We start from the raw sequence: 27,448 nt of genomic DNA, 5'->3' as shown, positions 1-27,448 counted from the left end.
TAAATGTTGTCGAGGATGTGGATTTGGGTAACATGTTCTCTTAATGAAAAACCTATTTAAGAGTAAGTTTAAAAAAAGAAAAAGAAAAAGAAAAACCTGTGCTCCTTACATGATCCAGTCTTCATTATGCAGCCTGTTAGCTTTTGCATCTAATACATTTTTTCAAAAAGTCATATTAAATCAGAAATGACTTAAAAATAAACTCTCAATGAACTTGATCTATGCAAGTTAAAAGCCAGGATTAAGCTATATACATGATAAAGCATAAAGATTCAGTTCTTTTTGGGTGGGCTTTGGAATGGAAAAGTGGGAAAAGATCTAATTTGTTATGATCTCAAGGGGAAGGGGATCAGCATTCATTTTAATCTCTATTCATATGCATAACTAGTTCTGAAAAATGCCTAGAATTCTAATCTCTTAACGAGGAGGGAAGAATTTAGAGATCTTGTAAAATCCTCTGTTTGATAGACAAGGAAACTGCACAGTAAATTTAAGAAACACTGCACGCTGCCTCTTATGTCTCTTTAGGAGATTCATAATTCATGCTGTCTCTTTAAAGGCTCCGAGAGGTTCTGCAGGAGAGAAAATACTGATTTTGTTTAACTTAGATTTCCCAGTCTTATCTGATGACCAACCCAATATTTCCCAGAGTTTGAGGAGCGGTGCTTTGAAGGTTTCCTTTATAATTAAGTGGACGAATGTAATATTTCAAACCATTAGCCCCAAAGCTCGATTTTGTTAGCAAACATTTATTGATCCCTTACTATTTATAGGCACTATGTTAGGTACTAAGGGCACAACGGCTATTCATAAAATGACAATAATAAATAATGATGATAATAATAATTAAAACTTATGAGCATTTACCAAGTGCCAGGAGATTTGCTAAATATTTTACATATATCATCTCATTTAATCCTTTCAACCCTGTGAAGGAAGAAAGCACTTTTTCCCATTTTAGAGATGAGGAAATTAAGGCTCAGAGAGGTGAAGGGATTTTCCTAAGATGGTGGAACTAGTGAATTACAAAATTGGTATTCAAATGTTGTTTCTATCTGATTCCGCTGCCTACTTTCTTAACTACCGTATAGCACTGTCCTTGGAGAATTTTCGGCCTGAGTAATCTCCATAAACTTTGCCAAGATGGGCTTCAGGTTTTTTGACTTGAGAATCTTCAAACTGTGAAGTCTAATGGTGACCCTTGGCATTCACCTTAACCCTAACCTTGACATTACCTTGACAAGTCTACATTTACCAACCAGGGTGATCTCTCTGAGTCTGAAGCTCTTGGTATCAAACAGCTCTTTGTTGGGCTGTAGTATCTCGTTTCTTCTGCATTACATAATGCAACATATATGAAGTAGATCAGGATATAGCTAATTTACAACTTTCCTGCAAGGTTCCTGAATGTTCTTTTTTCATTTTTTTTTTTTTTTAAGTGGGAAAAATGAGCACTATATTTTAAATCTTCTTTATACACTCTAGGCAATACTTAAACATTTAACTCTTAGCAATTTGTGTTTTTAATGGAATAGGGTTTTCCTTTTGGGTCATTTTCATAGAGTAACTTTGGTTGTCCAAACATACTCTGAAATACGTTGGGGATTATGGTTTCAACACATGTAAGCCTAAGGCCAAAGTATGAGTAACACAAGATATTTTGTTACATTTCGTGAACAAACCACTGTTTTGTGGTATAATACAAAACATAGCTAAGTAGTTTAGATCACTATCAGGCATTACAAGGTTAGGTTTTCAATTTATGTGATTACTCAAAGCTCATTAGAAGTATATTCTCTAGCTCCAGGGACTGCAGCCTAGAAAACTGTGGTTTCCCTTGTGAAAATGGTATATTTTTAGTCCATTTATTATGTTTTTAGTTTATCTCAATTATACCCCTTTGTACTTCTAGTACAATAGTTGAATTCATAAATAAACTTACAAAGTCTATTTACCAATGAGCCAAAATGGGTAAACAAACAAAGAAAGAAAGCACATTATTTTGATTTATTAACCTAAGCTTTGTAGAGTGTCACCAACTTTCTATCAATGAAACCACTGTTACAAATTCTTCTCTTTCAATCATACCAACTATGATGTAGTAGAAAAGTTCCAAGTTCTAGTTCTGGCTCTCCTATACATTAGAAAGACCATTTGACTTGTTGATTTTTTTGGGTTCCACACTTAGCAAATGGGCCTACTATCATGTGCCTGGCTGTGAGAAAGTTCTGATGTGTGTTGGGAATCCCATGAGCTTCGCAATTATGTATGCGCGGGGGCCATTTTCTCTTGCCAGCTTTGTGATCTTGGGTGAATTTTTTAACCTCTTTGAGCCCTGGTTTCTTCATTTGTAAAACAATGATAATGACAGTGTCTACCTGATAGGATTACTGTGGGGATTAAATTAGATAATATGTGTAATTACCAGAGACCAGGATGGTGTATACAGGGTAATTACTCACTGCATGTTAAATACTTTCTCTTATTCCTTATGATACACATACTATTATGATTTTATTCTTTTATAAACTTTCTTTTATTTATATATGAATATTTCTAAAATTGCACTTAAAATCCTTAATAAATAATATGAAAACCATGACTGTGGCTTATGGTTATATATCTGATACTTGAGGAACTGGGGCTAATTTTGATCCAGCATATTTACTGAGCTTTTGCTGTGTGTGTTACGTTGGATCAGCAAATGAGAACTTATCTGTTTCCAAATTCTTGGTGAGTCTACATTTCAAAACTGGGAGGATTTTTGTTTTGTTCTGTTTTGCTTTTATTTTTAGCAAAACAAGAATGCATTATTGGTAATATAAGGGTCATTACTTGGAAATAATCCACTTCCTTGGTTTAAAAACTGAAATGCAATTGTTCATAGAGACCTTCCTTCTAGAGAGTCTAGAGGCCTTTCTATGGGAAAAGGCTGCAGGATATTGCTCTGGAAGAGACATGTGTGAAGGAAACATTCATCTGTGAGTCTTAAGTAGACACACATGCATTGAAATAGTCTGACCTGTAATTTTGAAATAATCCCATTAAATCCGGCTGCATATCTTCAGTCCCTTTAACTTCATTCTTACAGTTCTTTTCTTTACTTGCTTTGACCATCAGGAAGCTTAACATTGAATCTGTGACCCGATTATTTTCGCCTATGATACTTTAGCTTGGGTCTTATTTTACTTGGCCCTGAATTTTAGATTTTGGTTTCAATTAGTTATCTCATATATTTTGTTGAGGAAGAGGGGGTATTAATAAAACAAATAAATAGATACATACATATATCAGAAAAAAAAAATCCAGTTAAACCTTGATGCAGTTCCCAAAGGAGCCAGACATTTGACTCGTAATGGGTAAGAAAAACATGGGTCAGCTTACATGAGGTGTAAGCAGATGAGGTCTCCTCCCTTTTGGAAAATACAAACCCCAAACTGAGTGTTTGGAGAGGGGGCATTCTTAGAAGAGACCAGAAAATCCCCATGATTTTGGACTGCCCTTGGGATCAGAGTGTTGGTTTGAACGATGATCCTGATTTTTAACATCTTATTGCTATGTGGACCCGCTTCGTGCCAAGGGGATTTATTCATGCTTATGACTTCAGATTCCACCATGAACCTCCACGTTGCCCCATGTCAGTTTAAGGTTAATTACGGTAATTCTCAAAGCCACTGAGTGCAGGTCAGAGTCTCCATCTCAGTGGATACTCCTCCTCTGATCCAGAACCCAGGCTGGGGAGGCTGGGAAGGAAGGACGTAGACTCTGAGGAAGGACATGCATTTCAGGCATTTCTCCTGAGCATGGTGAGTTCCAGTAGCATGAAGCCTGACCTCCCACTGTTAATAGTATAAGCGGGCACTTTCACATATACTTGCTGTACATTTCCTGGCTCTCTCATACATTTTTATAGTCAGGAGACATCAGATTTAGCAATAAAATTCCAGAATGATCGTATGCTTTGAGGTCTAATTCCTTTTCCAACACAGAAAATGAAAAGACAGTTAGGTCGTGAATCCGTAAACAATCAATCAGTCATTCCCTTGTTCGAGTACAACAAATGTCTCAGTAAATTCAGCTTTCTTTAGAGTGCCGTTTATGTCCCCATGCTATATCATGATGGTTGGTGACGACTGAGAAAATAATACCCCATGAAGTTTTCCATTTTAGGTTGCTAATGGCAAGAGTGATTGTAAGCAGACTCAAACACCCTGGCTGTCCTTCTGCAAACTTTGGGAGACAAAGTTCTTGGGTCTTCACACGGAGCACTGATTTTATTTTAAATCAGATGGTATCCCCACATTCCATGTGTTCCATTGTTTCTCTGGGGGCAGTACTTCTGTGAGGAAAAAAAAAACAACTACAAGATATACTGAGTTATGTAGTAGAATTTCACAGTAGTAGGAACAGTAATAGCTTCTACTACTATAGCAAACATTTTTTTTGGAATATCTTCCAGGCTTCCCTCTAAGTACATTACATCTATTATCTAACTTAAATATCACAATCCTAGAAGGCAAACATTATTGTTATCTCCATTGTCCAACCCTCTAGGCATTTTTAGAATCTTCACTTTACAGGTGAGGAAACTGAGGCACAGACAGGGTAAGCCACTTGCCCAAGGTCACACAGCTATTAAATAGTAGAGCGCATTTTCTGATCTGGGCAGCCCATAGACAGAGATACTGCATTTATTTATTTATTTATTTATTTATTTATTTATTTATTTAAAACTCTTTTAAGTTTTATTTGTTTTTGAGAGAGAGAGAGACAGAGAGAGGGAGAGAGAGCACAAATAGGGGAGGGGAAGAAGAGGGGGCCAGAGGATCTGAAGCGGGCTCTGTGCTGACAGCAGTGAGTCCCATGTGGGGCTCGAACTCACGAACCGTGAGATCATGACCTGAGGCGAAGTTGGACGCTCAGTGGACTAACACAGGTGCCCCAGAGCTGCTGTTTTTAAGCCACTATCATAGAAGAGCTGCCTCCTCCGTCATTCTTTATTGTTGATATTTTTTACATTTATATTACATTAAAGCATTGTCAGAAACCTAAATTAACCCCCCTTTTAAAAATAATGTACCACAGATTTGTAAACAACATCCCTGTGTGTTAACAAAGACCATAACAAAAATCATGTTATGATTAAGTGTATATGCATGATGGGTCTGATAGCTAACATTTATTGATGTTTTGTCAGGCATTTTTTAAAGTCCTTTACATGCATTAAAACATTCAATTTAGCTATTACTTAGGTATCAGTAAAGATAATAATTAACTACGTTATAGAATTAATAAATGCAAAGGGCTTGGAATGTATGGCATACAGTAAGTGCTCAAAAATTCTAATTATTATTATCTTTATGTTACAGAGGAGGGGACTGAGACTTTACTGAGGTCAAATGCTTGCTCACAGGCATGAGGCTGGTTAGAGGCAGAGCAGGGCTTTGAACTGAGGCTATCATGCTTCAGACCCCATACTCAACCACCACGCAAGCAGGAAAAATCAAGACATCTATGAATGACACTTTTGTTTTTACTTGCTTTGATGGCCAATCCGAACTGAAGCTTTTATTTTATTTATGAGAAGCAGCAAGGTATCAGAATTAAGAGGATGAGATTTAGAGTCAGCCTGTCTAAATTGAAACATCATCTTTATCCCGTGAGAGCTGTGCAACCTTGGGAACTTTACCCAAACTCTCTGTGCCCTGGGTTTCTTATCTCTCCCATGGGAAAAATTATACCTTACAAGGCTGCTGTGAAGATTAAAAGAGAAAAACCTACCTAAAGCTCTTAGTGTAGTTTCTGGAATATGGTAGCATCCAAATAAGATTAGCTAACATTATCATGGTTATTAGAAAGACACTTACATTTGCATTTCACAAGTATACTTTGAATTTTAAAGTCACAGATTAAGTCCTGGGAGCCCAATTTAATGAATACTTCTATAAGCTATATCAGACTTTCAAAGTCTATGTGTACCAAACTGTCTTACTCTGAAAGTCAGAGTGTGGGCTATTATAATAGGGCTTAAGGGAGAACACCATGAGGCTACTTAACACAGCTGGAGTAGCTGGTGGGGGAACTGACTGAAAATGCCAAAATGAACCACATTGCTACATTTATTTTGGGCATTTAGAAACCATGTTTAGACAGCTTCTTCTCTGGTTTTGTGGGGAATCAGAATTCACTTAGTTCAGTTATGACTATTTTCCAGACCCAAGATAGAAGGAGAAGAGAGAGAGAGAGAGACAAGGAACATATACAATGACCTTGTGACACGGTGCCTTCCCCATCTTTGATTCTTTCATTCTTGGACAATAAGCCAAGTGGTACGGCCTGCTCACAACAGCCAGCATGCACTTTTGTTGATGTCTCCCAGCCTTATCATGCACCCAGTATTTCTAAATAACACAGTAGTGAATGCTATGGGTTATAGTTTTGATTTCTATTAATTTTTAAGTTGTTTCTGTTCAGGGTTTTGAATGGCGTATCTGTGCCTAAAATTTTTTACAGTACTTGCTCTCTGAAAGCCTAAAGTTTCCTTCAGGGAAACTGCTCTGGGAAGGGGAGAATACGATAAATAAAAAACCGTAAGCAAACCCAAGGCAGTGTTTGTTTCAAAACCCACTCTGTTATCCAGTTGACTTTGAGGGATTGTTGCTTCATTTTTCTTGTTTTCTCTTCATTCTGTTGAGTTCTGCATTCAAGAAGACAACATGTTTCCGTGTGGCTATTGCCTGCTTCCCCAGTCTGTTTACAATGGCAGGTCAGAGGATGTTAATAGATGCTCTAGCTAGAAGAGTGCACGATTTCACATTCATTTGGGACACCCTGGCTTATACAGCATACCCAGGCTTCTTCTCTGCTGGACTTTGTAAGACTGTGCTAGTCCCGTGTACTCATCAGGAGATGATCATAAGATGTGTCTATTTCTTTAAAAAAAAAATGAATGTTTACTTATATTTGAGAAAGAGAGGGAGAGAGACAGAGTGTCAGTGAGGAGAGGGAGACACAGAATCCAAAGAAGGCTCCAGACTCTGATCTGTCAGCACAGAGTCTCACATGGGGCTCAAACTCATGAGCCGTGAGATCATGACCTGAGCCAAAGTTGGACACTTAACCGACTGAGCCACCCAAGCACTCCAGGATGCTGTGACATCTTTATTTCTTGCAATGTCTTAGAGTTAGTGTTTGAGGACCATGCTCTGAGAAATGCTAATTTATATAGTCATCATTTTTTCAGATAGAAATAGGGAAAGGTGCCAGGGCTTAATGGTAATTGCACTATTATTTTTTAAAGATTAAATAAGTGGCATACCACAGCTTATTAAAAATAAAAAAATCTTGAATTCAGAACTTACTAGAATGTTTTTCCCCGGTATCAAACTTAAGAAAAAGAGGAAAATGACAAAAATGAAAAATAGAATTAATTTAAAAATACAATCTGATTCTCTACCAAATCCTGAATCCACCAGAAATTTAATCCAATAGTAAACATATTCTATCTACAGTCAGATTGTTGAGAGACACCTAGGGTACCCCAAGCCCCTCAACCATCAAAGATGTTGTATTTCTTCTTCTTCGTCTTCCTCTTCTTCTTCCCCCTCTCTTCCTCCTTATCCTCCTTCTACCAATGCAAGGCAGTACAATATAGACTAATAAACGACTGATAATTTTTATAATAGAGATTGAAACAAACATATTTTAGGACATCCCCATTGACCCAAAAAACCATTTTACCAGAACCTCCTAACCCCAGAATACTAAATGGGATAATTTATTATGGTGATATTTTAATTTATGCCCTTTAATTCTTAGGTAGGAAGAAAATTAATTTTTGCTATCGTGAAAATAAGAAGATAGTCAGACAGAAAATCAAAAGGTCTTGGTGGCCTTGTTAAGTTCATATCCCAACAGGCAGCATGCCTGATACAGAGCAGCTACTGGACACGTTTGTGGCATCAACTTCATCTGCCAGTGCTTTGACCTCCCATCTGTTCAAAGAAGTGGTGGGGCAGAATACATGACCTCGTAGGTTCCTTAGTGCATGGAAATGTGGGTTCTGTGTTACACTGTAGTTCCTAGATTGTTAGGGAACACGTAAGTGTCATTTGAGAGCAAATACAAATAATTTTCACTTTGCTGTATATAATCATAAGACCAAGTATAAGCTTTATTTTAAAAATCAAATCTTCCTCCCTGCTTCAGCTTTTATCCTATTCGTTGTTTTTGACACTCTTTCAAATGTGAAGAATGAACCCTCTTCTTCACACAGAATGGAGAGCAAATTATTATTGCTGGTGATATAGAAGAGTTTGCTCTCAGTCTTGAAAGTCACCCACCATTCAAAATGTTTCATCCATCATTAGGACTTAATTAATGCACTTAATTAACTCTTGGAAATAGGAACAGCTGCCTTTCCCTCAAAGGTCACTTGTACACTTTTGATTCCAGGATGACTATCTAAAATGTCAAAACTATAATAAATATATAACTGCAAACCGCAGTTATGTATTAACTGAATGCCTACTACGTCCCGATACTGCACAGTACGTTTACATATCTGGCTGTAGGATCTTCCTTATTCTTGAAAGAAACCTAAGAACTAGGTATTGAAGTCTGTTTTGAGAAAATCGAGGCTAAAGTTCAGGTGATTTGTGCAAGCTCCAAGAGCTAGTACGTGATGGAAGAGGAGTACAAACCTAGTTATCTTCAGAGGAAAAGAGAAGTATTTCGGGAATTAACTAGTCCGTTTCAAGTGTATAGTGGACGATGTAACTGTGGGATTATTAGAGAGAAGACCTTGAAGGTGGCAGTGGACTAAGGGCCTTTATGGTCTCCAGGCAAGGGTCTTCAGTAGAAGTGGGCTGTGACCCCCTATTGTACACTTTACTCTCAGGAGAGCTTAAAGCTTAAGTGGCAGTCCATTCCGCATGGTGTGGGCTTGAGGACAACACATTTATCAGGATATTTTTATTTGATTAATGTTGCTTGCTGTGGCAAAGTCTAGATTTTTCCATTTGCCTATGAATGAATCCAGATATTCAATAAAGTTTCCAGTTCAAATATGAAAAGGATATCTTTAGTGGATTAAAGGTCAGGAATAGTTATGACTGTTTTTCATACCATGCTACAAGGCAAATGAATATTATGTTTTTTTTTTTTTAGACTCAAACTTCATTTTTCACCTTTATTTTATTTCCTGTTGAATGTTTGACCAAAAAAAAAAAAAAAATTCCAAAGACATTTGCTTCTACTTCTATTTTGAAGAAGGCATTCCTAAAGACTGGGGGTATGTCTTTAAAAGATGGATGAACATCATTTTAATGTCCAGTAGAACACCTTTGTCATACTGGAGCTTAATGAATGCTCTTGGATGATCAAGGGTAGATGAAAGCATTTGGAAGGCCATCTAGTCCTGGGCTTTGAATAAGATCTCCTCCAAGGTTTCTGTTGGGCTTGAAGCTTTATACTTTTATGCTATCTGAAGTTTGCCCATGAAATGTGTGCTTTTGACATATTTTTTAAAGAAGAAGTTTTGATTCTCACAGTAAAAGAGCTCAGATGTCCGGTAAAATTCCGATATAAGTTCCACTGGTTAGATTTCTTTTTAAAAAATTATTATTAACTGACCTCTTCAAGGAAAAAAGAGAATTAGTTACTTAAAACAAATCACTGTAGACCCTCACTAAGGATTCCATACATAAAAATAACTTTTAGTCGTATTAAGGAGTTAAGTTTTCAAATCTAAGAAGATTTAAAACACCTCAGAAATTTTATTTCTTCAGATCTTTACCTATAACTTTATTTTAAATATGGAAAATCAATAACTACATACATATTTCTAAGTGGAAAGAAACGACTGTGTTTTCTTGATCGTTTCAGTGACATGCCCCTTACGTCACTTAAAAAAAAAAGTCAAATAAATTCTTATTTCTTACATTTTACCAATTATTGGAAATCATGTCTTACTTCAGGTTCTTCATATGTATTCCATCAGACTATCTCAATAATATTTTTCTTCCTGTTTTTAGTTGCCTTTTATATACTGCGGACAAAAATATATTTCTACTTTATTATAACTCTGCTCTGTAATCACATTGTATATTTCTTGTAATCCATTTCATTCTCTTTCTAGAAGCCATTCTTGGAGATTTCCACTGATTTCCCATTTTAATTTTGACCAACTGTTTTCTAGGCCTGTTGCAAAGCTGACATCACAAGAATTATTTTCAAAGAACTCTTGAATTGGTTTCAACATTATATAGCACTGATGTCTTTCTTTTGGTCTTTCTATTCTTATTCTGTGAGATCACTACTTGACGTCTCCTCTTTGATATCTAGTAAACATCTCAAATGTAATAGGTCTTTCCACTAGACCTGCTCTACCCTTCATGTTTGTTAGTGGCCGGCCCATCCTTTCAGCTTCTCAGGCCGGAAATCCGGAAGCTGCACTTGACTCTTCCTCTCACACTCCACATCTCATCCAACAGGAAATGCTTTAGCCTTCCTGCCGAAATACATGAGCATCTAACCAGACCTCTACTGCAACCATGTGCGTCCTTGGAGTGGTAGCCATAGTCTGTCTCAGAATCGTACATGACCAAATGACTTTGTTGTCACTTACAAACACTTAAGTAGAGACAGCTAGGCTGGTAACCTGTCTTGATTCATTCTGATTTGGAATTCCACCCTCCAGAAACAACCCTTGGTGGCATTCGGTAGCTATTTTTAAATAACTTAGGGACTGTCAAGTAGTTGCAAACAGTAAGAAGTAATTGTTGGAGTTCACATTGTCTGTTATTTGTAGAGCAACTTACAATTTATAAAGCACTTCACATAATTATATCACTTGATCTTCACAATCCTAGGGAGCTGTTTTTATTACTGTTTTGCAGATAGAGAAACTGAGGCTCAGAGTCTAAGTGATTTGATCTCAGCCCATTAATGGTGAATGACCTCAGAATTTAAATCTGATCTTTTCCTTTTAAATCTTACAGTTTCTGCTACTTTGCTTCTGTCTTCTAGAAGGCATAAATAGGACATGTAGTCTGAACTTAGTCTTATTGAGAAAAATGGACACTCTCATAATCAGAGCTAATCATCCAACATTAGACTGTGTTGCAGAGATGAACATTTTTCTCCCCATGGTGGTGTTTAAGGAGAGGCAGATATCCGGCCCCCCTTCTCTTCCCAACCACTCCATCACCTCTCACACTCTGGCCAGGGATACCGTGGGAATCCCACATTGGCTAGGTAGCTTTTTGGGATGCTGCCCACACATCCTTTCAGAGATGAGATTCTGTTATTTATAAAGACCTACAGGCATCTCTGCTTCTATAGGAACCCATACGTCAAAGATACTGCTAGGCTCGTTGTTTTCTCATGAATAGAACTGCTTTTTATTAAATTACTGAAACTGCTAAATTATTAGTCATGACTACTGCCTTGTCCATTAATTCTTTAATATTTAATATCTGTCTTATTTTCTTCATGCTATCGTAGGCCAGTATATTTACAATGAAAGCTAAAGAAATACCCTGACAAATAGTTGAAAAATATATTCTGTATTTCACATTGCCAAATGTTATTCATCTATTAATTTTTCTTCACTCAGAGTACTTAAAAATTTTACATGAAAAGCTAGATGAAGGAAGTCATTCTGACACTTTTATTATTTATTGTTTTTGTGTTGGCCAGTTTTCATACATTAGTGATAAATGACCTCTCTATTAGGTGTACGACTTTTGTTTCGAAATTTTTAACAGGTATGAGGACATATTTTCATGAAATAGGTTTTAAAGTCAGATAGAGGCGGAAGATTTATTTTATTTTTACCATCATACATGAAGTAATTCTTACCTTGTATTTCACAGATTTTGTCAGCCAGGCAAAGCTTTTGTAAAATTCCTTTTCCTCACATTCATTTGTGATGCATGACCAGGCTAATGATTAGTTTTAAAGGAAATGTTGAAGACCTACATTTTCATCCACTGGCTTCTTTCTGGGCAACGGCACTGATGGATGCCATAGTCTCATTTTTCAGAATGAAGAGATGCTGGGGCGCCTAGGTCTCTCAGTAGGTTAAGCATCCAACTTTGGCTCAGGTCATGATCTCACTGTTTGGGAGTTTGAGCCCCGCATCGGGCTCTGTTCTGACAGCTCAGAGCCTGGAGGCTGCTTCAGATTCTGTGTCTCCCTCTCTCTTCTCCTCCCTGGCTTGAGCTCTCTCTCTCTCTCTCTCTCTCTCTCTCTCTCTCTCTGTCACACACACACACACACACACACACACACACACACACACAAACATTGAAAAAAAGAACAATGGAGAGGTGCTTTTCTCATTTTCCTTTTCATCAGTAGTTATGAGTTAGACAGGTATAGCAGACAGGTATTGATGTATAACTTTTGTCCTAAGAGATGAATATTAGAGTATTTCAAAGAGTAACAAGTCAATGACATTTGAATTATTTTAGCCAACGTGGTGTACAGATGAAAGAAAAGAAGAGGAAAAACTCTGTATGTTATAGCTGAGGACTAGGTAGTATGACTTTGCTTTATTGAATTAAAACATTCGGTTTGGGGGGAAAAGAGTCTTAAATAAAGAAACTAAGCCCCATGTCAAAAGAATGCTGATATTCCCCATTAGTAGTAGACTTGTCATCCTGTATATGATATTTTTGCTCTATTACTTGCAATTCGGCTTTCAAAGTTGTCTACAAAGAGTTTTCACTTTTGATTCTAACTTTGTACTGTAACAACAGAATAATTTGGTGCCTTCCCTCACCTTTTCAGTGAATGAAAAAAGAATCTGGTGTCTGCAAATTGTCTGGTACATGGCCAGGGTCCACCTCCCCCACTCAGATGGTCACCTGCATGGAGCAGTGGGTGAATTATTCCACATTCTGAATAAGGCTGTCCAAGACTCAAGCCATGGTGTGTGGGAGCACTGCCACAGTTAAGATGTCACTGAGCCCCATCCCTTCCCAACTCTATGCTCAGTAACATCTCCTTGGCAGTTTGAAATTCCTTGCTGGGAGTATTTATACCATGGGAACTAGCGAATACTACAAATCGGAACTCTTCCCTGACCCCAAAGAGTTGCTTGGTAAACATTTACCAGCACAACCCTGGTGTGACACAATTTATGTGACTTTGCTCAAGATAGTTGACCTCTCTGAGCCTCATTTTTTATCTCTGTCAAAGTTTGGGAAGCCAGTACCTACTTCACAAAATTTTTGAAAAAAATTACATGAGCTAACATTATCTAGATGGCATGGAACTTAATCAGTGGCTATAATAATGATGTTAATGATAAAAATAATCCTTTCGAACACAAACAGATTGGTAGTATTAACTTCCAAGGCCTTGGAAAGCCCTTACTCACTGTTAGCTAAGTAGCAAGAAGAACAAAATAGTAAAATGAGGGGAGAAACTTGGGTTTTTAGGTGGACATAGTCCTGGTGAGCTCTTTCTCTTATCAGTCTTTTAACTTTTTTGATTTAATTCAGCATCTATTTTCAGTACACATCATATGGCAAACCACTATGGTAAGTATAGTGAGAAGTATGTTTTGTATTTTGCAGTCTGTTTCCTTTTGCTATTCCGAAACAGTAAAACAGTTCTTGAAGTAAGCACCAACAATTTATCATGCGTTTTTATTCATCCTGTATTCTAAGACCTTTTTATTATATTCACTTATTTATATTTACATATGGAATGCATATTATATACATTTTTGTTATTATAATTTATGATTGCAGCAGGTGGGGAAATAAACAGGAAACGAGAAATAGAAGGTCCACAAGAAAGTCAGCAATTCCAGGCCAAGGAATGCAATAGAAAGAACACTGAACAGGGAGCTTTCCTGTGTTTGTTACTTTGTTGTTATTGTTGTTGTTTTTTCCCCTGTCTTTCTCCTTGTATTGATCAGTGATGATGATGGACCAATGTCAGCTGGACTGCTAAACTGCATTTCGCTCCCTGGCTTGTAGCTTGAGAGGACAGAGTCTCAAGGGTGGAGTGTGTAGAAGTAGGTACCTAAGGAGAAGGAACCAGTTTAAGTCTCTGGGGTTTTGCCTACACAGCAGAGAACAGGGGAGGCTGGTCTTGGCCTGTGAGCCAGCCCTGAGGCTGTTCAGAAGGGGCTAGAGTGAGGTTTCCTGACATATGGAACAGTTGGAGAAATCTGGAGATAAAAGGAAGAAGGGTGTTTCAATAGCTTGAGGAGAAGGTAACAAGCAAGGGAAAATCAGGGATGCAGGATGTGAAGTGAAATGATGGAACTTTCCATCTTAATCTAGACCATCTGGTCATCTTATCTTTAAAGCAGTGATTTCTCAGACATTTTTCATCTTATATCACGATGACCATATGTCCCAGATTTCCTAGGATGGGCCAGATGTCAAATATTTTCGCCATTGTTAGACCATTGGTACCAAATCAGGATTGCAAAATACGATCATTATTCTTACATCCTCCTCTGTCAGCTCTTGTTTACCTTTATCACATTGTTTCCAAGTAGTTAACAGCATCATCAAGCAGCTGTCCAAAGCAGTAGTTCCCAAATCTGACTGTGTATCTGAATCATCTGGGACGTTTGTTAAAATACTGGTTCTTGTGGTACCTGCTCCACCTTTATAAACTTGAAAATTTAGATTGATCCAGATCTGGAAGATACTCAGATGTCTATCTGTATTTTTAGCAAGTGTCCTATGTGGTCATGAGGCAGCTGGCTTGGACAGGTTTTAAGAACCACTGGACCAGTCAACACCATTCACATCTTCTTCTGAGCATTGCAAAGTCTCTTACAACAGAGCTTTTCATACAGGGGGTCTGTTGACTTCTGGAATCTGTGAACTCCTGAAATTTTAACATTACATTTGGAAGTCTGGGTCCATGAGCAATTTCCTGGGAAAGGACCACAGCCTTAATTAAGTTCTTGATGGAGTTAATGGCCAAGAAAGGTTACAAACCCAAGAATACAAGATCATTTAGAAGGTAGAAGGTACTTTTTTCAATGATCTTAGACTTAACTGCCCCTGTGTTTTGTTTTGTTCATCTTCTCATTACTCATATCTACTTAATGATCTAATAGGAGTCTTTTTCCTGGGTTTAAGGAATACATGTATGTGTGTGTACATGCACACACACACACACACACACACACACACACACACACACACACACCAGTGACTTATTCTAAAACAGTGATTCTTCTTGCAGACAAGTATTTTTGAATTTATCAGCCAATAACGTGTGTGTGTGTGTGTGTGTGTGTGTGTGTGTGTGTGTGTGTGTGTGTTAAGGGTGATGGTTTGTTGGGTGGGGCGATCCGATCACCTAATTTAAACTCCCTATTTCCTCAGCCAGTCCTGCCCCGCCCTCCTTTGCTCTCCAGCTTTCCCTGTGTATCCATTGAAACAGGTTGTGGATCCATGATCCAGTGAAATCCTGTGTGTTTTAAATCTTGGGGTTAATATTCTCCAGCTGTGTTGCCTCAGCTCTAGGGAGACTACTTCCTTGACAAGCATTTGTGGTTTAAGGAGCCAAGCAATAGACTAGAAACTTCAGGGCTATGAGTTCTAACTCTGGGTCTGCCCTGACACAGTGTGTGACCTTGGGCAATTCATTTGATCTCTGTCCAAACTCTCTGATGCTTGATAACAGGATTTTCTAGAAATCTCCCTGCCAATAAAGACATATGGAACCACTCCTTGCTTCCACAAGGGAAGGCTACACTTCATTATCTTCCAGGCTTTTAACTCTCTTTCTCCATTTGCCCATTTCCCCATGCCAGGGACTCCAGAGTCTAACTGTGGCTGTTTTCCCAAGTCTTAGAACTACTTTCTTACTTTTCTTTCCAAAAGTGCGTCAGCAATGCTACTCTATTTCAGCCTGCCCCAGGATTCCAGACTTTGTCCCCAAATGCATACCCCACAAAACTAAACTGCCCAGGCTGCTTTGGAACAGTGTGCATTGTGCAGAACTGTACTCTGCCCTGGATTTCACGTGGCTACTGTAGATAGATGAGAGCTGAGTTTCTCTCCCATCTTTTGCATTCTGCAAAGTACAATTTATTGCTTTATGAGCCTCCACAAATCATTTTTATACTCCTTCTACTTTTTAACATCTCCTTTTATAGAAAATGATTAAGCTAATAAATTTTATGAAAAGCAATACAATTCCAAGAATTTTTTTTTAAAGAAAATATGCACTATTTCAGCTTTTGGATTTTGTTGGAAGATCATTAACTCAGATAATATGTGTCTTTTAAGTTTTGGGAACACACACATTTTTTAGTATGCAGTCAAGAGTTTTGTGGGGTGGCAGAGGAGAAAATGATGTTTTGTAATGGCTGGTCCTCTCCTTTCAGAATACAGCTGGAGCAGTGGAGTTGTGAATGCTTCTTTTTTTTACTAATGTCTTGCTCTGCCTTCTGCCTCAAGATACCATGCCCCTCCAGACATTGGGTTTTGATGTCTCAGATACTTTATTTCTGCTAATGATAGATAAAGGTCCTTGGACCAAAATACTAGAAAGAGTCAGCATGTGGCCTGAAGCACATCAGTCAAATGGATTTGAGTTCACCAGGTAGTGGAGTAACTTTAGTTGTGTGTTTTAAGTGCCTTCTGATTTGGAGTGGTATCAGTGGGTACTCTTCTGGGATGGAGAACTTTCCTTCCCCTGGGATGGAGGTGCGTCCCTCACTCTCCTCTCAATCTGTGGCTGCCCCAGAGCCCCCCACCCTGGTTTATCTCCCCAGTATCTTCCTTCTGTTGGACCATCCCCTTTTTCCTCTCTGCTAAGACCTCTTTTGAGTAATTGCCAACCTGGAAATTATTTGATAATCTAATATCTCTGTATTATTTCATTGCAAAGGAAGTATATTAAAGGAACAATAACAGTTAGCATTTATTATTTACTCTGTGCCAAGACTTTTTTACAATACTTTACATGCAATTTTGCACTCAATCATCACAATAAGCCTGTGGGGTCTTTGATACACCCACTATCTATATGAAGAGTAAAAAAGTGTTAAGGTAATTTGCCTAGACCCACTTGATGAGTACAGGCAAACTGAATGGAGACCTGTGTGCTTGATGAATGTGCTCCATCTTTTAAATTTTTTGTTAATTTATTTTTAAATAATCTCTACACCCAACATGGGGCTCGAACTCATGACCCCGAGATCAAGAGTTGCATGGTCTACTTACTGAGCCAGCTCTCAGTCCCTCAATGTGCTCATCTTTAAAGAATAACCAGATGCACTGTTGTATGTGGTTTGTGAAATTGTGATGATGAGGTCCCAGTCACAGGAAGAGCTGCTCTAAAGGTGACAGATGACAGGAAAGTGGACGGGGGGAGAAGCAAGTAGGTAGGGTTCTGTGTCCCCTTCCTTCTCCTCTCTCTCTCTCTCTTTCTCTCACCCACACACCACATGCATGTGCACACACATCAAGCTGAGCAAATATTCTTTTATCTGTTTTCACAATGGACTTCCAAGTAATGTTTCCTTTGAAGAGTTTCTCTGTAAAATACAAACACGCTTTGAGAATGACTGCTTTCTAGCATCCCACTTATCACAGCATATTCTTATCTCTTCCCCCCTGATCTGGAAATGCTAATATAACTCAGATGTTAACTGAGGTCTCCCTTGTCTCTGAGGTCACCCTGTCCTTTGAGATTTAAGTAAAATTGTCTCTGCCCCCCATTTCCTATCTCCTGGAAGTTTCCAGCGCCATCGTTCAGATTTCTGCACATTCTCGAACCTACTCTCAGGGGCAGTTTTCCCTGGCAAACTCTTGACCTCACTGCATCCTACCTCCCACAGCTGCCTTTTCCTCTGTGTTGCTTGCTGACCTCGAGGGGAACTCAGTTCTTTTTTCTTCACTTGCACCCTCACTTCGTCCACAATTCACTCCCACAGAGAACTGTTCCATAGTGAAGACCTGCAGGCCACAGGAGAGGGTTGACATCCCAGCAAAACATTTAAATGGAAGATTAAGCATCCTTGTTCTGAAACCATGTTAAGTCTCTTTGCCACCAGGAATTTCTAACTGACTGCAGGCTGCAGGGCATTCTTCTGCAGGGCACGTTCAGTCCAAGCCTTTTCCCTCTCAGTTCCTTTCCCCTCCCTCTTCTTACTCCCCTCCCTCCTCCCCCTCCTCCCTTTCCCTCCTCTTCCTCCTCCCTCCTTCCCTCCTTCCTTCCATTCTCCTTCCTTTCCTCCTCCCTCCTTCTCTCCTCCCTTCCCTTTTCCCTTCCCTTCTCCCCCTCTTCCCTCCTTCCCTCCTCCCTTCCTTTCTCCCTCCTTTCTCCTCCTCCTCTCCCCCTCCCTCCCTTTCCCCTTCCCTTCTCTCCCTCCTTCTCCTCCCCTCTCTTCTTCCCAGACTCTTTCTCTTCCTTGCCATCCCTCAATTCAAAATCCCTCTGCATTTCCTCAGCTAGGTTTTGTTTCCTGCCTCCTTCTTAACCACGTACCCCAGAACCTCAACTTTTCTACCCGGAGCAATGAGCAACATAGTAGGGTATTTCTGTAAACAAAGTTAGGTTTCTCTCCAAAAGAAACCATGGTAAGCCGTTGAGAGGGTTCCCCCCAGCTCCATGAACACAGGATAGCCCCGTTGGAAGGGTGTGGCCAGGCGGATCAGCAAGCCCAGACTGGAGGCTGACTTCAACCCTTCTTGGAGAAGAGTCAGGGGCCTGTGTAAAGGGTGGGTAAACAATTTGCCTTCTTCCTGCACTGTTAATAGGCAGTAGTAAAAACCAGCATCAGGCACCGTGCGAAGCACTTCACATTTGTCATTTGATTGAAATCTCACACTCTGTGAAGTACATTATTTCTATTTTCTTTTCACTAATGATGGGGGTTAAGCACCTTGCTGCAGATTCACAGTTAGGACAGCCTGCTTGGGCCCCACACAGACTTGCCATGCTCTTGACTACAGTGCTACGTTATTCAACCACCCAGTGGTCAGAAGAATACTTCTTTCCCTAAGTGTTTCAGTCCACCTTCTAGCACCCCTTACTCCCCATGGGAAGTTCCTCAGGCTCCATGTCTTTTTCCTGCCTCCTGAGAGACTCCGAGGAATGCAACTATTTTCGGCTCCCTTATGGGAATATGTGCTTTTTCCAGTATACAGCAGAGAACCAAGCTTATCTGCAAGTCATGTTAACTGTATATTTAGATATCTGTATCTCGAAATGAAATGTGCTAAGTAAACTTTTTTTTTTTTTTTTAACAATAATGACAGAGCTTGTGGGGAAGGGGCCCAGTCATGGGCCTCCATCCTGGGTTTACATCTTCTTGTGTGTCTGATGGCAAGTTGCTTGTTTTCTACATAGCCTCTATTTCTGTGTGATGGGCACAATAATACCTACTTCCCCGCCATAGTGCCTGACACTCAGAAAATGCGTAATGAATATTAGTTTCTTTCCTTTTTGTAGTTGACATTCTCATATCAGCATATTTACTCTGTATTTGCTCAAAATTCCAAGTGATTTCAGCATTGAAAGTTGAAGGAAGGTGATAGGATGAATGTGTTCTACTTTTTCAGTTTTCTTTAACTTTTTATATGCATTTTTCTTGTAAAAAAAATAAAAATAGAGGTCTTTCTAAATGCCAACAAGGAGAGGCCTATTATCCAGCTCCTGGTTTCGGTGAAGAGGCAAAGGCATGTAGACAAGAGGTTGGAGGTGGATTCGAACCCCGTGAGGTAAAACTCTTTTTGTCAGGGCTGGATGGCAGGATGGCTCTCAAAATTTGTGAAGGAATTAAAGATGGTTTTCACATCCTCATAGTGAAACATGTGGCCTGTGTTCATCTGAACGTATCAGTTTATTGGCTAGTTGGAATTTGGGATTTTTATGTGATCAACATTTACTACATCTATTTTTTAAAAATATATTTTTTTATTTATAGAGAGAGAAAGAGTGTGAGCATGTGGAGGGGCAGAGGGAGGGAGAGAGAGAAAGAAAGAGGAAGAGAGAGAGAAAGAGAGAGAGAGAGAAGGGGAGAGAATCTTCAGCAGGCTCCATGGAGCAGGGCTCGATCTTACAACCCTGGGATCATGACCTGAGCCTAAATCAGGAGTTAGGCACTCAACTGACTGAGCAACTCAAGCATGCCAACATTTACTATATTAAGTGACTTTATTTCCAAATTTACTGTAAATGTTTTGTAATTTAAATGGGCTCATTCAAATGCAAGGTGCTTCCTGCAGCTACATTGGGTGGTAAGCATCAGTCCGATGATTTGACAACTTTCTCCTCCCAATAACCATAGGCACAAAATATCTACACTGTTCAATCATAAGACTCTGCCATTTAATTTCTCTTTAAGTGAGTGGTAGCTGAGAGGTGAGACATCCGAATCAGGCCCTCGGGCTAGTGCTGAGACACACACAAGGGCTCCTGTCACCTTGAATGGAAAGATTTCATCAGGCAGCCAATCCTGCTACTGTTTAACATCAATAACTACAAGCTAAAAGGAAACCTGTGTCCAAGATAAAGTGTTCTTTCTCCCTTCAGGTTCTAAATTATTTCTGAAAGTGAATAGTAGTAAAAACTTTGAAATTTGCTGTCTATACTTATACTTCAGTGGCTCTCAAACCTCAATACCCATTACAATTGCCAGACTCCTAGGTGCCACCCACTACCATCGGCTCTGAGTGAGTTAACTTGTATTGGAATCTAAGAATCCTGACTTTTCAAAAGCCCCTTCTCCTCCTCCTCCTTCCCCTCCTCCTCCTCCTTCTTCTTCTTCTTCTTCTTCTTCAAGATTTTTAATTTTAACTCCAGTATGGTTAACATACAGTTAGTTTCAGGCATACAATAAAACAATTCACCAATTCTGTGCATTACTCAGTGCTCATCATGATAATAAGCACACTCTTAATCTCTATCATCTATTCTGCTTGAGTGTTTCTGTACAAATAGTGCCTGTCTTTCAAATAGCTGCATTACAGGGGCTCCTAGGTGGCTCAGTAGGTTAATCGTCTAACTCTTGATTTTGGCTCAGGTCATGATCTCATGGTCGTGAGATCAATCCCCACATCAGGCTCTGTGCTGAGTGTTGAGCCTGGTTGGGATTCTCTCTCTGCCTCTCTTTCTGCCTTTCCCCTGCTAGCACACATGTGCATGCTAGCTCTCTTTCTTACAGATAAATAAAACATTTAAAAAACACAAGTAGCTACATTGCAGATAATCAATACATGCAAATAGCTGCTTCTGCTCCTTTTGTACCCCTGAATGCCTCTATTCTTCCACCTCCACCCTCCCATCCCATGTTGTTTCTTTATAAAAAGTTGTTTTATAAAGATTGTTGGGTTTCTATGGGCTCTGAAGTGGAAGAAGGAACTGCAGTAGTAATTAGCATATACCACTCTTACACAGGGATCTCAGTGAGTCTGACTTGCCTAAGCAGTGACTGGATTCCTGTCCAAAGCTGTATTTACTCCACTTGTCTCTGTTGGTCAGGGATGGCTCCACTGCAGGAGGCAGAATTGATTACAGAACCTCTCCGCTGTGCTGCTGAAAAGCTGCACCACTTCTGCGAGAAACTGATGGTAAGGAGGCTATTGCTACGAGGGTTCTGCTTCCTCTGCTGCCCTCAGGAAAGCAACTTTGGCTGCTAAGCCAGGAAGAACCTAATTCAGGAACAACACAGTCTCTGGCGGAAAGTGAGATGCCCCACACTTGCTTCTCTCTCCATGAGACTCACTATTCGAGATCAGAATTTCATGTAAGGTCCTCTGATTGGTGGAAACTAAGTCTTGCCTGAAACCCTAGTTACAAGAGTGTCTTCTAGTTGTTGTGTTTCTTTTTTCCCCCAAATTTTAACTCTCCAATCTCTTGCTAACTAGAAGGGAGCTAGAATAGATCTTGGACCAATGTATTCTCAGCATCTGCTAATTCCCTTGCAGCTTGAATGTTTGCACTTCATTTTATTATATTTTCAGAAGTGTCATCATTTAAAAGTTAATTTGAGTCCTCGAATTCTGCGAATACTTTATTCTAGTCATTGTTTCTGTGAGGGGAAAAAAACATTTCCAAGATCAAAAAACATTCTTATCAATATATTTTTAGATTGAAGCTCTTTATAATATGGAGACTGCCTTTTTGGAGAAGCTATCTTGTTACACACATGTATATGCAAGTGTATGTGTGTTCTATTAATGCAAATGACCTTGACCTAGTACATATGTGGTAATTATTATTGACAGTCATACTGATCAATTGGAAGCCCTACCAGATTCTGAAGTGCCATAGTAATTATAGTAGATAACACTTATTGAGTCTTAACTTTGTTCCAAGAACCATGCTATATGTGTTCTTATATTTAAATTCTTAAAATTCTATGAGCTGGATGTCATTGTCATCATCCCACTTTACCAAAAAGGAAACGGAAGCAGGGAGATTAATTTGCCAATGATCCACAGCTGGTAAGTGGCACAGCCGGAAGTTGAATCCAGTATTCACATCATCCCACAAAAGTATTATTAGTATGATTTCACTATAGGTGTTTTATTTTAATATAATACCAGATGGCATAATTTATTCTCTCTCCATGTCTTTCTGCCTCTTTGCTGGTGCGTGTGTAAGTGTGTGAGTTCAGTTTTGGACATGTTATATTTGAGATCCTACCCGCGCGTGGTGGGGCGGCATTCTTTAATCTCCTCATCTTTGTTTAGAATGAAATTTAAGATAAAAAGTTTATTCATCTCCAGTTCCAAAAGAAATACTAACCCACATTTGTCCAACTGGTAAGCAGGAAAGGAGAATGTATAGGTTCACAGCTCATCGAAAAGTAGAACACTTGTGATACTTCACCATCTGGTGGTCAGAAACTCAAGTGAGCCATCTGGGCACTAACTAAGCAAAGACCATGTTATTGAGGTGCCTTCTTACTTAGCTGAGAATTCTGTTATGACTTGGCCATTAGCCAGTACCAAGGACTGCTGTCTAGCTGTCATGCAAAAGTAGAATTCTCAGTTCATGCTCTAAGCCATGCAGATCTTAGTATATATGCCAGTCGTGTGCATTCCTGCACTCAACTGTTAGAGGTCTGATCCTGCACTTCTCCACTGAAAACCATTTACACTGAGGCAGGTTTTGACCCTTCTGGTCATAACCAGTCATATTTTGCTCTCTTGACCACTTGCTCTTTCTAAATTCTATCCTCCCCTGACTTCTGGAAGTGTACATACACCCTCTTCTAGTTTTCCTTCTGCCCCTTTAGTCTTCCCTCTCAGGCACCCCCTTAAAAGTTCCTCTTGTTTTATTGGTCCCTAAAATTTAGTTATTTATTAGGGTCCCATGCTTGGCCTTTTGGGTTCAATGGGGAGCTCTTGGCAAGTCATAGTAACTTCCGATTCCTAACTTCATCCCCAAGGAAGAGGGCTGATTAAGTGGGATCAAGAGCAATGACATTTATTAGATCCAGGTGCAGCGGACTCTCTCTCAATATATCTCTTGATTATTACCCTTATACAATACCTCTCTTTCTCCTATGAAATTGGGAGTGACATGGATTTGGGACCATTACTTCCAGGGAAATACCTTATCCTGAGAACTCCTTGGTGCCTGGATTAGACAGTTTCTGCTGTAGACCATGGGAAAACCCCTGCTTTGTCCTCTTGTTTACCTCAGTCTACTTTTCCTTTGACATTGGAGTGGGCAGATACAGAGGACTAAGACTTGTGTTTCTGTTTAGGGCATATGGACTAAACAGCCTTCTCAGCCTACTTTAAAGGCCCTAGATCCTTTGTATCTGCTTCTGGCATTAGAATATGGGCCTGTATTTCCTTGGGGAATTTATGAAGGAGATTGAAGGTGAAGGGTAGAGCTTGGGAATTCTATGGCAAAACAAAGTTTAGTGTTCTGGTTTCTGAATATCTCTTAATGGATTTCCATCATAGTCAAAGCTTATAAGACCTACTTCTCATTCTATATATACCTCCTTCTTTTGCTTCTAAATAGAACTCAGCTACCACGTACATGCTGGCTTTTCCAATAGTCTTATCTTTAGTCTAATTGTCCCTACTACAGGCTAGACACATACAGTCCTTTGTCATCTGGAAATTTTTCCTTGGGCGCCCCACAGGATCTTACATGTGTCCCAACTAAACTCATATCTTTCCTTCTCTCACCTCCTGAATTGGCCCTTCCTCCTCTTTCTCAACAATAGCAGACATTCCCGTTGGAAACGAACCTGGCTGTCTCGTAGCCCCCACATTCAACTGTCATTAAGTTATACAGAGAGAATGTTGCAAGTAGCTTCCTTGGGGGGCCCCTGGCTGGCTCAGTCAGTGGAGCATGTGACTCTTGATCCGGGGGTTGTGAGTTTGAGCCCTACGTTGGGCATAGAGTTTGCTTAAAAATAACATCTTAAAAAACAAACAAACAAACAAACAAACAAACAAACAAACAAATCTTCCTTGGATCTGCTGTCTCTTTTTCACTCTCACTGCCACTGCCTTATTTAGGCCTTCATCATTTCTCACATGTTTTATACCAGTCCTAAGAGGTCTCCCTCTTCACATCACCGTCTCACAGCCTCCAGGTACACATGGGATGGAGTCACCTGCTTTCACTCTTTCAGAACAGGACCCACAGCCCTCACCTTCCTCCCCTGCGGTCAGCTCTGTCCTCTCACTGCCTGTGCTGTGTCCTCACTGAACAGCATCCAGTCCCAGAGTGCACGCTGTGATTTCCAGCCCACTGCTTCGTCTGCCCAGATGTCCTCACCCCACAGATGCTGCTGCTCAGGATCTCCTTCCTCCCTTCTCCCTGTGTTCTCCGCTTGGGACTTGTTTCTTCTGTATCATCTCTTAGCAACTTTTGCTTTTCTCTATCATAGTCCTTGCATCATCATCTTATAATTTTCCATTTACTCAGCTTCTACTAAACCGTGATATCCCCAAGATGAGGAGCTAGGCCTTTTTCATGTTTGCATAAGCCCAGCCAAACACACAGCCTGACACTCACTAAGCGTATGTATGTAGTTGAAATCAAAGAATGGTATATTTATCCAGCAAAAAAACCTTGTGTGCCACCCCTCAGGGTATGTATTATTTCAACATTTTAGCTAATCATTTGAACTCAGAAAGTCTCCCATGTAGAAAATAAGTAATAAGCCAGGAGCAAAGAGAAAATTCCTTCTTCTCTTCCTAAGCATCATTAGACGAGAGCCTCACAGAGGAAGACCTTTGAGGGTAGCCTTAAAGGTAGACTCAGTTTCCCAAAGACACAAGAGACAGAGGGGCTTTCAAGCCACAGCTCTCAGGATGATGTTTGTGGACCTCCACTAATCCTGTGTGGCAAGAATAAGGGGTAAGAGTGTCACAGGAGGAGGGGGCTAGTCTTGAAGGACCTTGAGAGGGAGAATGTGTTGTCTGAGGCCACTTAGTATGTTAGTAACTAAGTTGAGATTCAGGTTCTTTTATTTGAAGAATGAGCCAGAAAAGGTATTGTTCAAAATTGGTGATCAGAGTTGAAGATGGCCTCATCAGTCAGATTATACATCAAAAACTACCAATCCTGTGAATCGGTATTATGTATTTTATCCAAATATAAAATTGACATGCCAGGTTAAACATCAAAGGAGGAAAATATTCATGACTCTTTAAAAGATCTTTCAGTCTATAAGCAGAACTCCACTTACAAAGGGCAGAGTTAGAATGAAAAGCTACTGGAGCGCCTGGCTGGCTCAGGTGGTTAAGCATTCAACTTCTGCTCAGGTCATGATCTCACGGTTTGTGGGTTTGAGCCCCACATTGGGCTCTGTGCTGACAGCTCGGAACCTGGACCCTACTTCAGATCCTGTGTTTCCCTCTCTCTCTGCTCCTACCCTGCTTGCACTTTGTCTCTCTCTGCCTCTCAAAAATGAATAAACATTAAAAACAAACAAACAAACAAACAAACAATGAAAAGCTACAGTTTGAGAAGAAACATCTCTAAGTTTGTGAGGCCGATTTCGGTAGGGGAAATAAAAACCTGGCACTTCAGGAGAAGAAAGTTTTCAGGGGCAGCCTGGTTATACTTCTCCTGACTTCTGGCTTCCTGCTTCTTGATTTAAGCCTATACTTAGGCAGCACCTGGGGGGCTCAGTCAGTTGAGTGTCTGGCTTCAGAGTTTGGCTCAGGTCATGATCCCAGGATTGTGGGATCAAGCTCCATATCAAGCCCCATCTTGAGTTCCATGCTGAGTGTGAAGCCTGTTTAGGATTCGTTCCGTCTCTGTCCCTCTCCTCCGCTCACACTCTCTATCTATAATAATAATAAAAAAGCCTCCACTTAGGCAGAGAATGACCCTTACCTCCCCTCAATTAGCCAGCTTAGTCCCACACTCTGTCTTTGCCAATACGTCCTCTACCCACTTGCTCTGTGCTGTCAGGAAACCACTTCTCCGTCAGGGCTTCCTCAGTTCACCTATTCTGCTTTGCTCCTTCAGTGACTGTTCCTTAGCCCAAGCCCAGAGTCCTCTGATACCAGCTCCCTATCAAGTCACATGGAAGGAGGAAGCCACCTGTCTTGCTCCATGTTGGCTCTCGGGAAGTGGGGAAGTAGATCTTTTCCTTCTTTATCTCCCACGTCTTCAATTCATACTATAAAATACCTGGTATCCTTTCATATCTGTTTGACCCGATATCTGAGAACCACGATACTATTTCTCAGGAAAGAGTAACCACAAGCCAAGGGCAAGAAAACACTAGAAATACCAGACCTCTGATTGTAACGTCATTTGTGGTGAAAAGATTTTGCATGTGCGCACTGGTAATGTTGGCACTGAGATGTTGTCTTTCTCTTGTTCTCTCTTCCTCGCTTAAATGGAGACAAGGGCCCTTGTGACATGAACATAGTGAAAGTTAGAAAAGCAGAGACAGAAAAGAACATTTTTTTGAGTACCTCCTCTATGCCAAGAACTTTCTGAATCCTCATGCCTGAAAGATAAGCTACACGTCTGTCTCCAAAGAGCTCTCGGTTTAGTAGAGAAGGTAAATTTGTAAAAAATACTTAAAAAGCCTTATAATAGAGTACACACAGGATTCTGAGCTAACAGAATGGGAATTGATTACCCAGTGAGTGAGTGTGTGTGTGTGTGTGTGTGTGTGGAGACAGAGAGAGAGAGAGAGAATCTCATTTGTTCCATATGAAAATCCTATGAGATTTTATTAATCTGAGATAGTTATTAATATCTCTGTTTTACAGATTAGAAAATTGAAGCTCAGAGTGGCAGTGTAATGTGACCCAGGTCAGGTAGTAGGTGCTTAACTTGACATTCACACTGAAATCTGTCTGACTCCAAAGTCCCACATTGTTTTACTTCATTCCACTGTCTCCTGTCTCCATATCCCTATGTTCTAGGAGGATAGAACAGAACTGGATGGAAACAGAAAACACTAATCATTATCATGAGCACTGTATTGTACACACGTGTCGTGCAG

At 39.9% G+C, this 27,448-nt stretch overlaps 1 protein-coding gene across 4 annotated transcripts in view; it reads left to right on the top strand.

Moving 5' to 3' along the window:
* SUGCT (succinyl-CoA:glutarate-CoA transferase) overlaps window positions 1–27,448 on the top strand; it is a 747,074-nt gene that overhangs the window by 499,303 nt on the left and 220,323 nt on the right. The window lies entirely within an intron of this gene.

Source organism: Panthera leo, chromosome A2, assembly GCF_018350215.1.
Source record: "Panthera leo isolate Ple1 chromosome A2, P.leo_Ple1_pat1.1, whole genome shotgun sequence".
Classification (NCBI taxonomy): domain Eukaryota; kingdom Metazoa; phylum Chordata; class Mammalia; order Carnivora; family Felidae; genus Panthera; species Panthera leo.
The sequence above is the reverse complement of the archived record's forward strand: the minus strand, read 5'-3'. Positions and strand labels throughout refer to the sequence as shown.